The sequence below is a fragment of the Triturus cristatus genome, chromosome 11 (genome assembly GCF_964204655.1).
Source record: "Triturus cristatus chromosome 11, aTriCri1.1, whole genome shotgun sequence".
Taxonomy (NCBI): Eukaryota; Metazoa; Chordata; class Amphibia; order Caudata; family Salamandridae; genus Triturus; species Triturus cristatus.
In genome coordinates, this window is record NC_140594.1 from 1,107,825,346 (window position 1) to 1,107,837,431 (window position 12,086).

At 50.0% G+C, this 12,086-nt stretch overlaps 1 protein-coding gene across 13 annotated transcripts in view; it reads right to left on the reverse strand.

The window, feature by feature from the left end:
• LOC146786091 (eukaryotic translation initiation factor 4 gamma 1-like) overlaps window positions 1-12,086 on the reverse strand; it is a 1,219,153-nt gene that overhangs the window by 424,165 nt on the left and 782,902 nt on the right. The gene's annotated exons all lie outside the window — the stretch shown is intronic.

The window sequence follows — 12,086 nt, forward strand, 5'->3', positions numbered from 1 at the left end:
TAAGCTCATGTAGCGAAGCTGCTCATTTCTTACATTGTCATCTTTTACACAACATTACTGCAGTGACCTTTTGCACATATTCGCATGCGTGACAATGTTGGATTAGTTTCTCAGAAGCTACTTCTTTTTACACATCTGGCTTCACATAATATCACAATGCCTCGAACACCAAGTACAAGGCCTTTACGCACAAATGTTGTTCCATCTTCATTCACGTGGCGATAGCCACCTAAATATTCATAACATTGCTTATCTATACGTACATGGCAAGGATGTTCATTATAAATAATCTGCATCTCATAGGATGAGCGGAGAAGGCACTTAAACTGACACAGAGGGTCCCTGCATGCCACGACTTCACCACGCAGCAGTCTTGTATCTCTGTGAGGGATGTCCAGTTTGTGACCAAGACAGGTAATGGGATTGGATCATCCCTTGGGGGAATTCTTGGATTTACACCTACACACTCAAGGCGCACACAGCAGGGTTCACATAGTTGGAATTGATTATGCTACTTACCAGTATGCATCTGTTCTTGGCATGTAGGGCTGCTGACATTCATATCTGTGCATAGATCGCCGCCTAGTGTTGGGTCCGGATGATTGCACATTGTTGTCCTGGAAGAGTCTTCGAAGTATCACGAGATAGGTGGCTCCTCCCCTGGACTACAGTGCGCATGGGCATCCTCTCCATCCTTAGATTGTTTTTCGCCATTGTGGCAGTGATGGAGTAGATACAGTAAGTGATGACCATGCTATACAGAAAATACTGAGTGCTGCAGCCGCGACAGGGGCCGGGGAGGAGGGTGGGCGATATGAATGTCAGCAGCCCTACATGCCAAGAACAGATGCATACTGGTAAGTAGCATAATCCGTTCGAGGCATGTGGGCTGCTGAATTCATATCTGTGCATAGAATATATAGCAGTACCTCCCCTAGCGGCGGCTACCTGTGCCAGCTGCAGCAGTCTGGAAAAGAGTTTTGAGAACAGCCTGTCCTACAGCTGCCTGCTGTTTTGAGTGTACATCTACGCAGTAGTGTTTGGTAAATGTATGTATAATGGACCATGTGGCTGCTCTACAAATTTCGTGTAAAGGGATGTTTCCTAGGAAAGCCATGGATGCCCCTAACTTACGTGTTGATGGCTCGTGGGGGAACCGTTAATGTGCGTTTAGCTTTGTGATAGCAAATCTGAATGCAAATCTGAATGCATTTAACGATCCATCTGGCTATTCCTGCTTTGGAAATGGCGTTGCCTTTGTGTTGTGGAGAGAAGGCAACGAAGAGTTGTTTAGTTTTTCTAAAATCCTTTGTCCTATCAATATAGTTCATGAGAGCTCGCTTTCCATCTAGTGTATGGAGCATTCTTTCCGCGACATTTTGCGGATTTTGGAAGAAAACGGGCAGTTTGATAGTTTGATTAATGCGGAACTGTGATATGACTTTGGGCATGAACTTGGGGTTGGTGCGTAGGACAACCCTGTTTGCGTGGACCTGAATGAATGGCTCCTGAATGGTTAGTGCCTGGAGTTCACTAACTCTCCTCGAGGAAGTGACGGCCACTAGGAAAGCCACTTTCCAGGTGTGGAATTGAATCTCACATGAATGGAGAGGTTCAAAGGGCAGACCCATCAGTCTGGTGAGGACCAAGTTGAGGTTCCACACTGGTGCTGGTGGGTGTCTTGGGGGAATTACTCGTTTGAGTCCCTCTAAGAAAGCTTTGATGGCAGGTACCTTGAATAAGTAGAGGTGCTGCCTGTTTTGGAGGTAGGCTGCTATCGCGGTCAAATGGATGCGTATTGAGTTGTATGCCAGGTTACAGCGGTATAGGTGTAAGAGGTAGCATATGATGTTTTTGAATAGATGCGTCCAGTGGTTTAATGTCATTGTTGTTGCAGTAAATGACAAACCTTTTCCATTTGGCCGCATAGCAGGCTCTGGTAGTGGGTCTCCTGGCTTCTTTGATGAGTCACAGTCAGGTGGTAAGTTTAGGTAGCCAAATTCTAAGACCTCAGGAGCCAGATCGCCAGGTTCAGTTGCTGGGGATCTGGGTGTTGAATTACGCCATGGTTCTGCGTTAAAAATGCTGGTTTTATCCGCAGTCGTTGATGAGGCACCACGGAAAGTTCCAGAAAGGTGGTGTACCACGGCTGGCGTGCCCACGTTGGAGCAACTAGGATCAGGGTTAGTGAGTGTTGCCGTAGTTTGCGCGCCACCAGCGGTATTAATGGTGCTAGGGGAAAAGCGTACGCAAATCTGCCGGACCAGTTCGTCCATATCGCATTGCCCTGCGACTGTGGGTGTGGGAACCTGGCGGCAAAGCTTTGGCATTTTGCGTTTTCTTTTGTGGCGAATAGGTCTATCTCTGGATGACACCACTGCTGGAAGTACGGTTGGAGAACTGATGGGTGTAGCTCCCACTCGTGCATCTGGTGACTGTGTCTGCTGAGCAGATCCGCCATCAGGTTGTCCTTGCCCGGGAGGTGTTCTGCCATGAGGAATATGTTTCTCTGAATGGCCCACTTCCACATGCTCTGAGCCAGATGAGACAACTGTGGAGAGTGTGTTCCTCCCTGCTTCTGTATGTAGTACATGGCAGTCATGTTGTCCGTCCGGATCAACACGACTTTGTTGCACAAGTGTACTTTGAATGCCTTCATGGCTAGGAAGATTGCCATCAGTTCCAGAAGGTTGATGTGCATCTTCTTTTGTTGTGTTGTCCATAGTCCCTGCACTGTGTAATTGAGTACATGAGCTCCCCATCCCTGGAGAGACGCGTCCGCCGTCAGTGTGATTTGTGGAACAGGCTCTTGGAACGGTCGGCCCATGCAAAGGTTTTGTGGATTCCACCAATGCAGAGAGTTGTATGCCCGACCGCTCACCAACACTAGGTCTTTTAGTTGCCCGAGAGCCTGATTCCATTGACGTGCTAAGCACTCCTGAAGCGGGCGCATATGTAGTCTCGCGTGTGGGACTATGAAAATGCAGGAGGCCATCATGCCTATCAACTGCATGAACACTCGCGCCGGAAGGGAGTGTTGTGGTTTGAATTTCGAGATCAGCAGTTGCATGCTGTTGATTCTCACTTAAGTTGGCTGAGCTGTGGCAGCCAGAGTGTCGATTGTTGCGCCTAAGTACTGTTGTACGTGCGCAGGTTGGAGACTTGATTTTGGGTAATTTAGTGAGAATCCCAGATCGTGAAGGTGAATGGTGTGGGACATGTGGGTGGCACATTGTTGTGCTGACTTGGCCTGAACGAGCCAGTCGTCCAGATAACGGAAGACGTGAATGTTTTGTCGTCGCAGGTGCGCGGCCACTGTTGCCAGGCACTTGGTAAATACCCTGGGTGCTGTTACTCCGAAGGGGAGAACTTTGAACTGATAGTGATTCCCTTGAATAGTGAATCTGAGGTATTTCCTGTGTGAAGGGTGTATGGGTATGTGGAAGTATGCATCCTCCAGGTCTAGCGTAGCTAGGAAATCCCCCTGACCTAGTAGTGGGAGAACCTGCTGGAGGGTGAGCATATGGAAATGCTCCGACAGAATATATAGGTTTAGGGGTCGCAGGTCTAGAATAGGTCTGAGCGAGCCGTCCTTTTTGGGGATTAAGAAGAACAGAGAGTACACCCCTGCGCCCTGCTGGTCGATGGGCACTACTTGCGAGCATAGCAAGCACTTCCTGCTGGAGTAAACCTAAGTGTTCGGCTGACATAGGACGGTGCTTTGGTGGTATGTTGGGTGGAGTGGAAGTTCGTTCTAGACAGTACCCATGCTTGATGATGTCCCTGACCCACCTGTCCGTGGTGATGTTCTTCCACGCGGACAGGAACAGCTGGAGTCGTCCCCCGACAGGTGTTATGTGGTCGAGGGGTAAGGGGAGGGCGTCACTGTTTGTTCTTTGGGGAGGACCTGGTGTTGCCATAGCCACGTCCCCCGCCCTTGGTGCTGGATCCACGATATCCACCCCTGTTGTTTTGGTCATAGGTGCTTTGTGTGCCACCTTTAGTATACTCCTGTTGTGACCCCTGACCCCTTGATGTTCCCCTATTTCCGGTGCGACGAAAGGAGCCACTACGAAATTGTTGCGTCTGCAGAGCCCCCATTGATTTCGCAGTGTCAGTGTCTTTCTTTATTTTTTCTAGGGTAGTGTCAGCGTCAGGGACAAATAAGAATTCTGTGTTAACTGGTAAGTTCAGAATATTGTTTTGGATCTCTGGTTTGAAGCCTGAGATGCGTAACCAGGCGTGGCGTCGCAGCATGACACTTGTGTTTATTGCCCTGGCCGCTGTGTCAGCCGCGTCAAGGGCGCATTTTATGGATGCATTAGTGAGGAGTTGTCCTTCTCTAATGAGGAGTTCCACTGACTCTTTATACTCTTCTGGTAGATGTTGGAGCAGTGACTCCAGCGTGTCGTAATGTGACCGGTCATAACGTGCCTTGTGTATTGGAAATGCGCAGGATATTCGCTGCAATGCGTTTGCCCGATGTTTCAAGTACTTGACTCTTTGTCTGGGGGAGGAGCATCACCAGTCGTTTGTGAGTGGGCTCTTTTGCGAGCGTTGGCAACCACCATTGAGTCTAATGGCAACTGACCCCTAATGTATTTAGGGTCACCGGGTGTAGGCTTATATTTCTTTTCAATCCTGGGGTTTAACACTCGGGCTCTTGTGGTGTCCTTGAAAATGTCTTTGGCAGGTTTGAGAACCCCTTTTAACATGGGCAGAGTTTTGACAGTTCTTTCTGAAGATGCGAAAGTGTCAAGCAGGAAGTCTTCCTCAATGGCGTCAGAATGTAGATCCACCCCAGGATGAGCAGCAGCCCGTTCGATGAGGGCATTAAATGCAGCAGTGTCCTCTGTAGGAGACGTTTTTACGTTGTAGAGTTGCGCATCTTGAGTATGTGGCGCGACACTTTGGTCTGTGGGATCATCCCACGCCTGATCAGGGTCTTGTAGTTGTTAATCGGGATCTACGTCCCCGGGGTAGATGGTATCCTCCCCGCCATAGTCCTGCATTGCGTCCGATTCGGAAGGGGTAGGAGAAAAGGACTGCGGATCTAAGTGGAAGGGTTGGAAGTGTTCTTGTAGCACTGGTTCCTGCTCCGCTGGCAGCTTGCGTTTAAGAGGAATTTTGTATGGCTCCTCTTCCCTGACTGGCGTTATTTTGCGCTTGTGGAGCATTAACCTGTCAGTGTCGGCGTCGATAAATTGTGGTCCGAAGAGTCTTGTTCTGTTAGGCCAGAGGTGGTACACTGTGTGTGGAGGACACTTGTCCGAATTTGAAATAGTTTCGGTGCCGATGTCGGTGGCAGCCCAAATGTAATGTTGGTGGGCTCCGAGTGCACTCTACAGGGTGAGGTAGTGTCGAGACCCGAGATAGAGTGAAGGGCTGCCCGGTCACGGATGCGTTGTAGAGATGCAGAGACCTGCTGCACAGCGAACGCAGATGGTGGTTTGGTGGGCATCTTGGTAGTAGACGTCGAGGCCGGCCCCGACTTTTTTGTCGGAGGCGGGTCACTGGCCTGAAGGGATGCATCGACAGTCGACGTAGTCGAGGACTTATTCGGCATCGGTGCTTTAGGCGTCGACGTAGCCGGGGCGGCCATTTTGACTGCGGAGGTTACGGCCTTCGGTGTCGGCACCGAAGGTCTCAGTGCCTTGTGGTGCCCGAGGGCGTGCTTTTTCTGTGTGTCGACCGCATCTGCTGCTGTGAGCTCGGCGCCGAAGTCCCTTTGTACGCGGTCGGAGCAGACGACTTTTTTCGGCGTCGGGGCAGTGGATAGGAACCATGTATTTGATCTTGGGTAAGGCCCGAAGGCGATCCCTCGACCGGAGCCTGATGACGACGTACAGTTTCGGCCTCCGTTTCGACGGATTGGCCTAGCTCTTCGGGAGAGCTGTCCTCTTCGGCCCCGAAGTCTCCTACCTCATCGACGGTTTCTTCACGTCGAAAGATCACTTCATCATCGTCGTCCGATCGGGAATCATGTTCTGAAGCGGGGCTAGAGACTTCTTCCACGCTCTTGGCGTCCTCGTCACTGAATATGTTGGTGGGTGCGGGCGCTGCTTGCTGCGCCTCGAGCCTCGCTGCCCGTCGGTTCTGCAGAGTCTTCTTGGATCGGAACCGTGCACAGGCCATGCATTTCGATTCGTCGTGATCCGGCGAGAGACATTACAGACTGGGTGGACGTCGATATGAGGGTACTTGGCGTGGCATAACGGACACCTCTTGAACGGAGTCCTCGATTCCATCGTCGATCAAGCTTCGAAGTTTGGACCAATTCGGTACGAAAGTCGGAAGAGGGTGTGGAGCACTAAAGCTAGTAGTAGACACCGAACGGTAACTGTACCGACGAAAACTAAAGGCCTTTTGGCCTAAGAATAAGTATTCCTAAGTTGAGCTAAGATAGTCACATCCGAACCCAATGGCGGAAAAAAACAATCTAAGGATGGAGAGGATGCCCATGCGCACTATAGTCCAGGGGAGGAGCCACCTATCTCGTGATACTTCGAAGACTCTTCCAGGACAACAATGTGCAATCATCCGGACCCAACACTAGGCGGCGATCTATGCACAGATATGAATTCAGCAGCCCACATGCCTCGAACATGCCCGATTACTATCTTGTATTATATGCCTGCATATATGCATTGTCTTGGCACCATGGTAGAAGGAAAATGTTAATTACCCAGTAAACATCTGTGCTTGGCATGTACAGATATAGAGTCACATGCTTTGCATACTCCTGCCATCTAGTGTTGGGTGCAGTTTATTTTCTTCGAAGAAGTCTTTCGTTGAGTGTGCAAGGGCATCGACTACATTGTTCGATTGTTTTCCCCGCAGAGGGTCAGAATTGAGTTAGTAAGATTAGAATAGATGCCCATGCTTATGTATGTATACTAAAGAGAACTGCAGCAGCTACAGGTACCCGGGGAGGCGAGTGGGCGCATGTGCATCTACAGCTGTACATGCCAAGAAGGGATATGCTACTTACCACTATGCATCTGTTCTTGGCATGTAGAGCTGCAGATCTACACACTGCATAGATCACCATCTGGTGTAGGGCCCGGATGTTTGCACTTGTTTTTGTGTTGGAAAGTCTTTCGAAGTCATGAGGTATGCGACTCCTTTGGACCATAGGGCGCATGGGCATCGGCTCCATCCTCTTTTTTTTTTTTCGCCAGCAGGGAAAAGATGGAGCTTAGTAAGAAACAGGAAAGATGCCCATGTGTGTTGTATCCAAGTAAGATAATACTGGAACAGATAAAGGTAGCCGGGGAGGCGGGTGGGCGTGTGTAGATCTGCAGCTCTACATGCCAAGAACAGATGCATACTGGTAAGTAGCATATTCCGTTCGAGGCATATGAGCTGCAGATTACACACTTGTGCATATATTATATAGCAGTACCCACCGTTAGCGGCGACCAACCGTATCTGTTGCAGTGGTTTGAAATAACGTTTTGAGTACAGCCTGGCCCACACTAGCTTGTTGCTTAGTTTGCACATCTACACAATAGTGTTTGGTGAAAGTGTGCGGTGTTGACCATGTTGCTGTTTTGCAGATATCATCTAATGGGATGTTCCCTAAGAATGCCATGGAAGCCCCTATCTTTCGTGTAGAGTGGGCTTTAGGAGGAACAGATAAGGAATATGCTACTTACCAGTATGCATCTGTTCTTGGCATGTAGAGCTGCAGAGTTGTACACTTTGCATAGATCGCCATCTGGTGTTGGGCCCGGATGTTTGCAGTTTGTTTTTGTTCTTTGGACAGTCTTTGGAAGTCACGAGTTCGGTGACTCCTCCTTCGGTCCGTACTGCGCATGGGCTTCGGCTCCATCCTCAGATTGTTTTTCGCCAGCAGGGAAATGATGGAGCGTAGTAATAACAGTGAGAAACCCATGTGTGTTGTATCTAAATAAGATAGACTGGAACGGATACAGGTAGCCGGGGAGGCGGGTGGGCGTGTACAACTCTGCAGCTCTACATGCCAAGAACAGATGCATACTGGTAAGTAGCATATTCCGTTCGAGGCATATGAGCTGCAGATTGTACACTTAGCATAGATTATATAGCAGTACCCAACCTTAGCGGCGACCACCGGTATCCGTTGCAGTGGTTTGAAAAAGTGTCTTTAGTACAGCCTGGCCCACACTAGCTTGCTGCTTGGAATGCACATCTACACAGTAATGTTTTGTGAAGGTGTGCGGTGTTGACCATGTGGCTGCTTTGCAGATGTCATCTAAGGGTATGTTCCCTAGACAAGCCATGGAAGCCCCTAACTTTCTAGTAGAGTGGGCTTTAGGTGGAACAGATAATGTTCTTTTTGCCTTTTGATAGCAAATTTGTATGCACTTTACAATCCACCTAGCTATCCCTGATTTAGAGATGGGGTTGCCTTTATGCGGTGGAGAGAAGGAAACAAACAATTGTTTAGTTTTCCTGAAAGGTTGCGTTCTCTGTATGTAGTACAGTAAAGCCATCTTAACATCAAGTGTATGTAGAGCCCTTTCCGCAACAGATTGAGGTTGCGAGAAAAAAACAGGTAATTCCACCGATTGATTGAGATGGAAGGGGGAAATGACCTTGGGCAGAAACTTTGGATTTGTACGAAGTATCACTTTGCTGTGATGTATTTTTAAGAAGGGTTCCTGTATAGTGAACGCTTGTATTTCACTCACCCTTCTAAGGGAAGTGATGGCCACTAGAAAAGCGGTTTTCCAGGTGAGGAACTGTAGCTCGCATTTATGCAGTGGTTCGAAGGGCGGACCCATTAGCCTTGTAAGAACTACATTTAGATTCCATACAAATTCTAAGATTTCAGGAGCCAGATCGCAAGGTTGAGCTGCTCTGGGTCCGGGTGTCTGATTTCTCCATGGTTCTGAGTTAGGAGGCATGGGGACAGGTGCAGTTTTTGGTGTGGTACCACTGATAGTTGTAAAAGTGTGGTGTACCACGGCTGCCTGGCCCATGTTGGGGCTACCAGAATGAGCGTGAGGGAGTGCTGTTGCAGTTTCCTGACCACTAATGGAATTAGTGGGAGAGGTGGAAAGGCGTATGCAAATCTGCCTGACCAGTTCATCCATATCGCATTGCCTTTGGACAATGGGTGTGGGTATCTGGCGGCGAAGCTTGGGCATTTTTTGTTTTCGTGGGTGGCGAAGAGGTCTATCTGAGGATGCCCCCACTTGTGGAAGAATGGGCGAAGAACTTGTGGATGCAGTTCCCATTCGTGTAGTTGAGTTTGTCTGCTGAGCAGATCTGCCATGGTGTTTTGTATGCCTGGGACGTGCTGTGCCAGGAGAAAGATGTTTTGTGGAATTGCCCATCTCCATATGCTCTGGGCTAAGCGGGAGAGCTGGGGAGAGTGTGTCCCCCCCCTGTTTTTGAATACAATACATTGCAGTCATATTGTCTGTGCGAATGAGGACTGCTTTGGCTGAAATCTGTTTTTGAAAGGATTTTAGGGCTAGAAAGATCGCCAAGAGCTCCAGATGGTTGATGTGGAGCGACTTTTGCTGTGGCGTCCATAGACCTTGCATTGTGAGGTGTAGGAGGTGCGCTCCCCAGCCGGAGAGCGATGCGTCCGCTGTTAGAATCACCTGAGGAACCGGGTCCAGGAACGGCCGCCCTTTGGAAAGGTTTGTGGTGTTCCACCACTGCAGAGAGTGATGGGTGCGGCCGTCCACCAACACCAGATCCATCAGCTGTCCTTGGGCCTGGTTCCACTGTTGTGCTAGGCACTCTTGGAGTGGACGCATGTGGAGTCTTGCATGGGGCACTATGAAAATGCAAGATGCCATCATCCCTATTCGCTTCATAAACACTCTCGCTGGGAGAGAGTGCTGAGTAATGAATGTTTGGCGCAAGGCTTGTATGCGTGCGATCCTGGCTGCGTTGAGATAGGCTATACCTTTGGAGGTGTCTATAGTGGCCCCGAGATATTGCTTTGTGCGAGATGGTACGAGGTGGGACTTTTGGTAGTTCACCGTGAAGCCTAGCTGGTGGAGCAGTTGGATGGTGCTGTTTGTATGTTGCACACATTGGTCGTAGGACGCGGCTTTTATCAGCCAGTCGTCTAAGTAAGGGAAGACGTGAATATGCTGACGTCTGAGGTGTGCTGCTACTACCGCTAGGCATTTGGTAAACACCCGTGGTGCGGTGGTGACCCCCGAAGGGGAGAACTGTGAATTGGTAATGCAGACCGTCCACCACAAACCTGAGGTACTTCCTGTGAGAAGGGTGTATTGGAATGTGAAAGTATGCGTCTTTCAGATCCAAGGTAGTGAGAAAGTCTCCCTGACAGAGGAGCGGGAGGACTTGTTGTAGGGTGACCATGTGGAAATGGTCTGAATGTATGTATGCATTTAGAGGCCGGAGGTCTAGAATGGGCCTCAGGGTCCCGTCTTTTTTCGGTATTAGAAAATACAGAGAGTAGACCCCTAGATTTTGCTGATTGACTGGGACCTGCTCTATAGCGTGTTTTTGGAGGAGGGAGAGCACCTCCTGTTTGGGCAGTGTGGAATGTTCCTGAGACATTGGACGGTGCCTTGGTGGGATATTGGGTGGGGTAGATGTTAGCTCGAGACAGTACCCTGACCGAATAATTTGGGTCACCCATTTGTCCGATGTTACGGACTCCCAGGCGTGGATAAAGTGTTGCAGTCTGCCCCCGACCGGAGTGGGATGGTCTGGGGGAGCGGAGGGAAGATATTGTGCGGGCGGGGTGGCAGAACGGGTGGTGTTAGTTTTGCCCCTGCCCTTATTGTTGTTGCCCCTGTATCCACCCCTTTGGTAGCCCTTTGAGAAGGTATTTTGAGGAGGGGACTTGTAGGAGGTAGAGGCGCTATCGGTGGAGTAGCCTCTGCCTGTGCTACGAAAGGATGAGCGTCGAAAGGAGCGTTTAGGGGCCTGTGATTGTAGTGCCCCCATAGACTTTGCTGTGTCTGTGTCCTCTTTCATCTTTTCTAATGCTTCGTCCACCTTTGGGCCAAAGAGAGTTTGTTGGTCAAAGGGGTGATTTAGTATGGATGCCTGGACTTCAGGCTTGAATCCTGAGATCCTGAGCCAGGCATGACGACGAAGCAGGACACTGGTATTGATGGCTCTAGAAGCAGTGTCGGCTGCATCGAGGGCACACTTAATGGAGGTGTTTGTAATTAGTTTACCCTCCTGTATGAGGTCATGAGCCTTGCGTTTTTCGGGGAGGTGCTGCATAAGAGCCTCAAGCTCGTCGTAGTGTGCTCTGTCATAGCGCGCAAGTAGCGCTTGTGTATTTGCAATGCGCCACATGTTTGCAGCTTGGGAGGCGGTGCGTTTGCCAGACGCGTCTAGAAGTTTGGATTCCTTATCTGGCGGTGGGGCTTCTCCTGAGGACTGGGAGCTAGCCCGCTTTCTAGCTGTGGACACAACTAGGGAATCTAAGGGAGCAGGGCCCTTAATGTATGCAGGGTCTGTGGGTGCCGCCTTGTACTTTTTTTCTATTCTAGGGTTCAATACCCTGGCCCTGACAGGGTCTTTGAACACCTCTGCAGCATGCTTGGTGACACCCTTAAGCATGGGCAAGATAGACGTGGACTTGTCCTGAATGTCAAATGTGTCCAGTAGAAAGTCGTCTTCCACTGGTTCGCTATGCATGTCCACCCCATGGTAGTGTGCTGCTCTCTGCACTAAGTGATGAAACCCTAAGGAGTCCTCTGGAGGAGACTGCCTGGATGGGTATAGGTCGTCCTGAGGCATATCCGGTATGTCAGGGTTGTGGTAGTCTTCCCATGGGTCTGGGGTCCCCGGTGGAGTGGGGTCCATTGGGGCATCCGCCGGGTCATAATCTGGATCCCCGTCATCCGGATCTGGGGACGGGGTCGGGGAGTGATGAGGTAAGGGTGGTGGAGACCTGGGAGGGGGAGGGGGTGGAGGAGGAGGAGGTGGTAGTAGGGAGGGCACTCTGAGAGGAGAAGTAGCAGAGTCCTTCCGCTTGGGCGGGGGAGGAGGAGCCGGTGTGTCAAGACGTCTTTTCTTGACAACTAAAGTCAATAGCCCAGTCTTTGGATCTTTAAATAGAGTCTTTTGCAAAGGGTCTGGTGTAAAGAGAT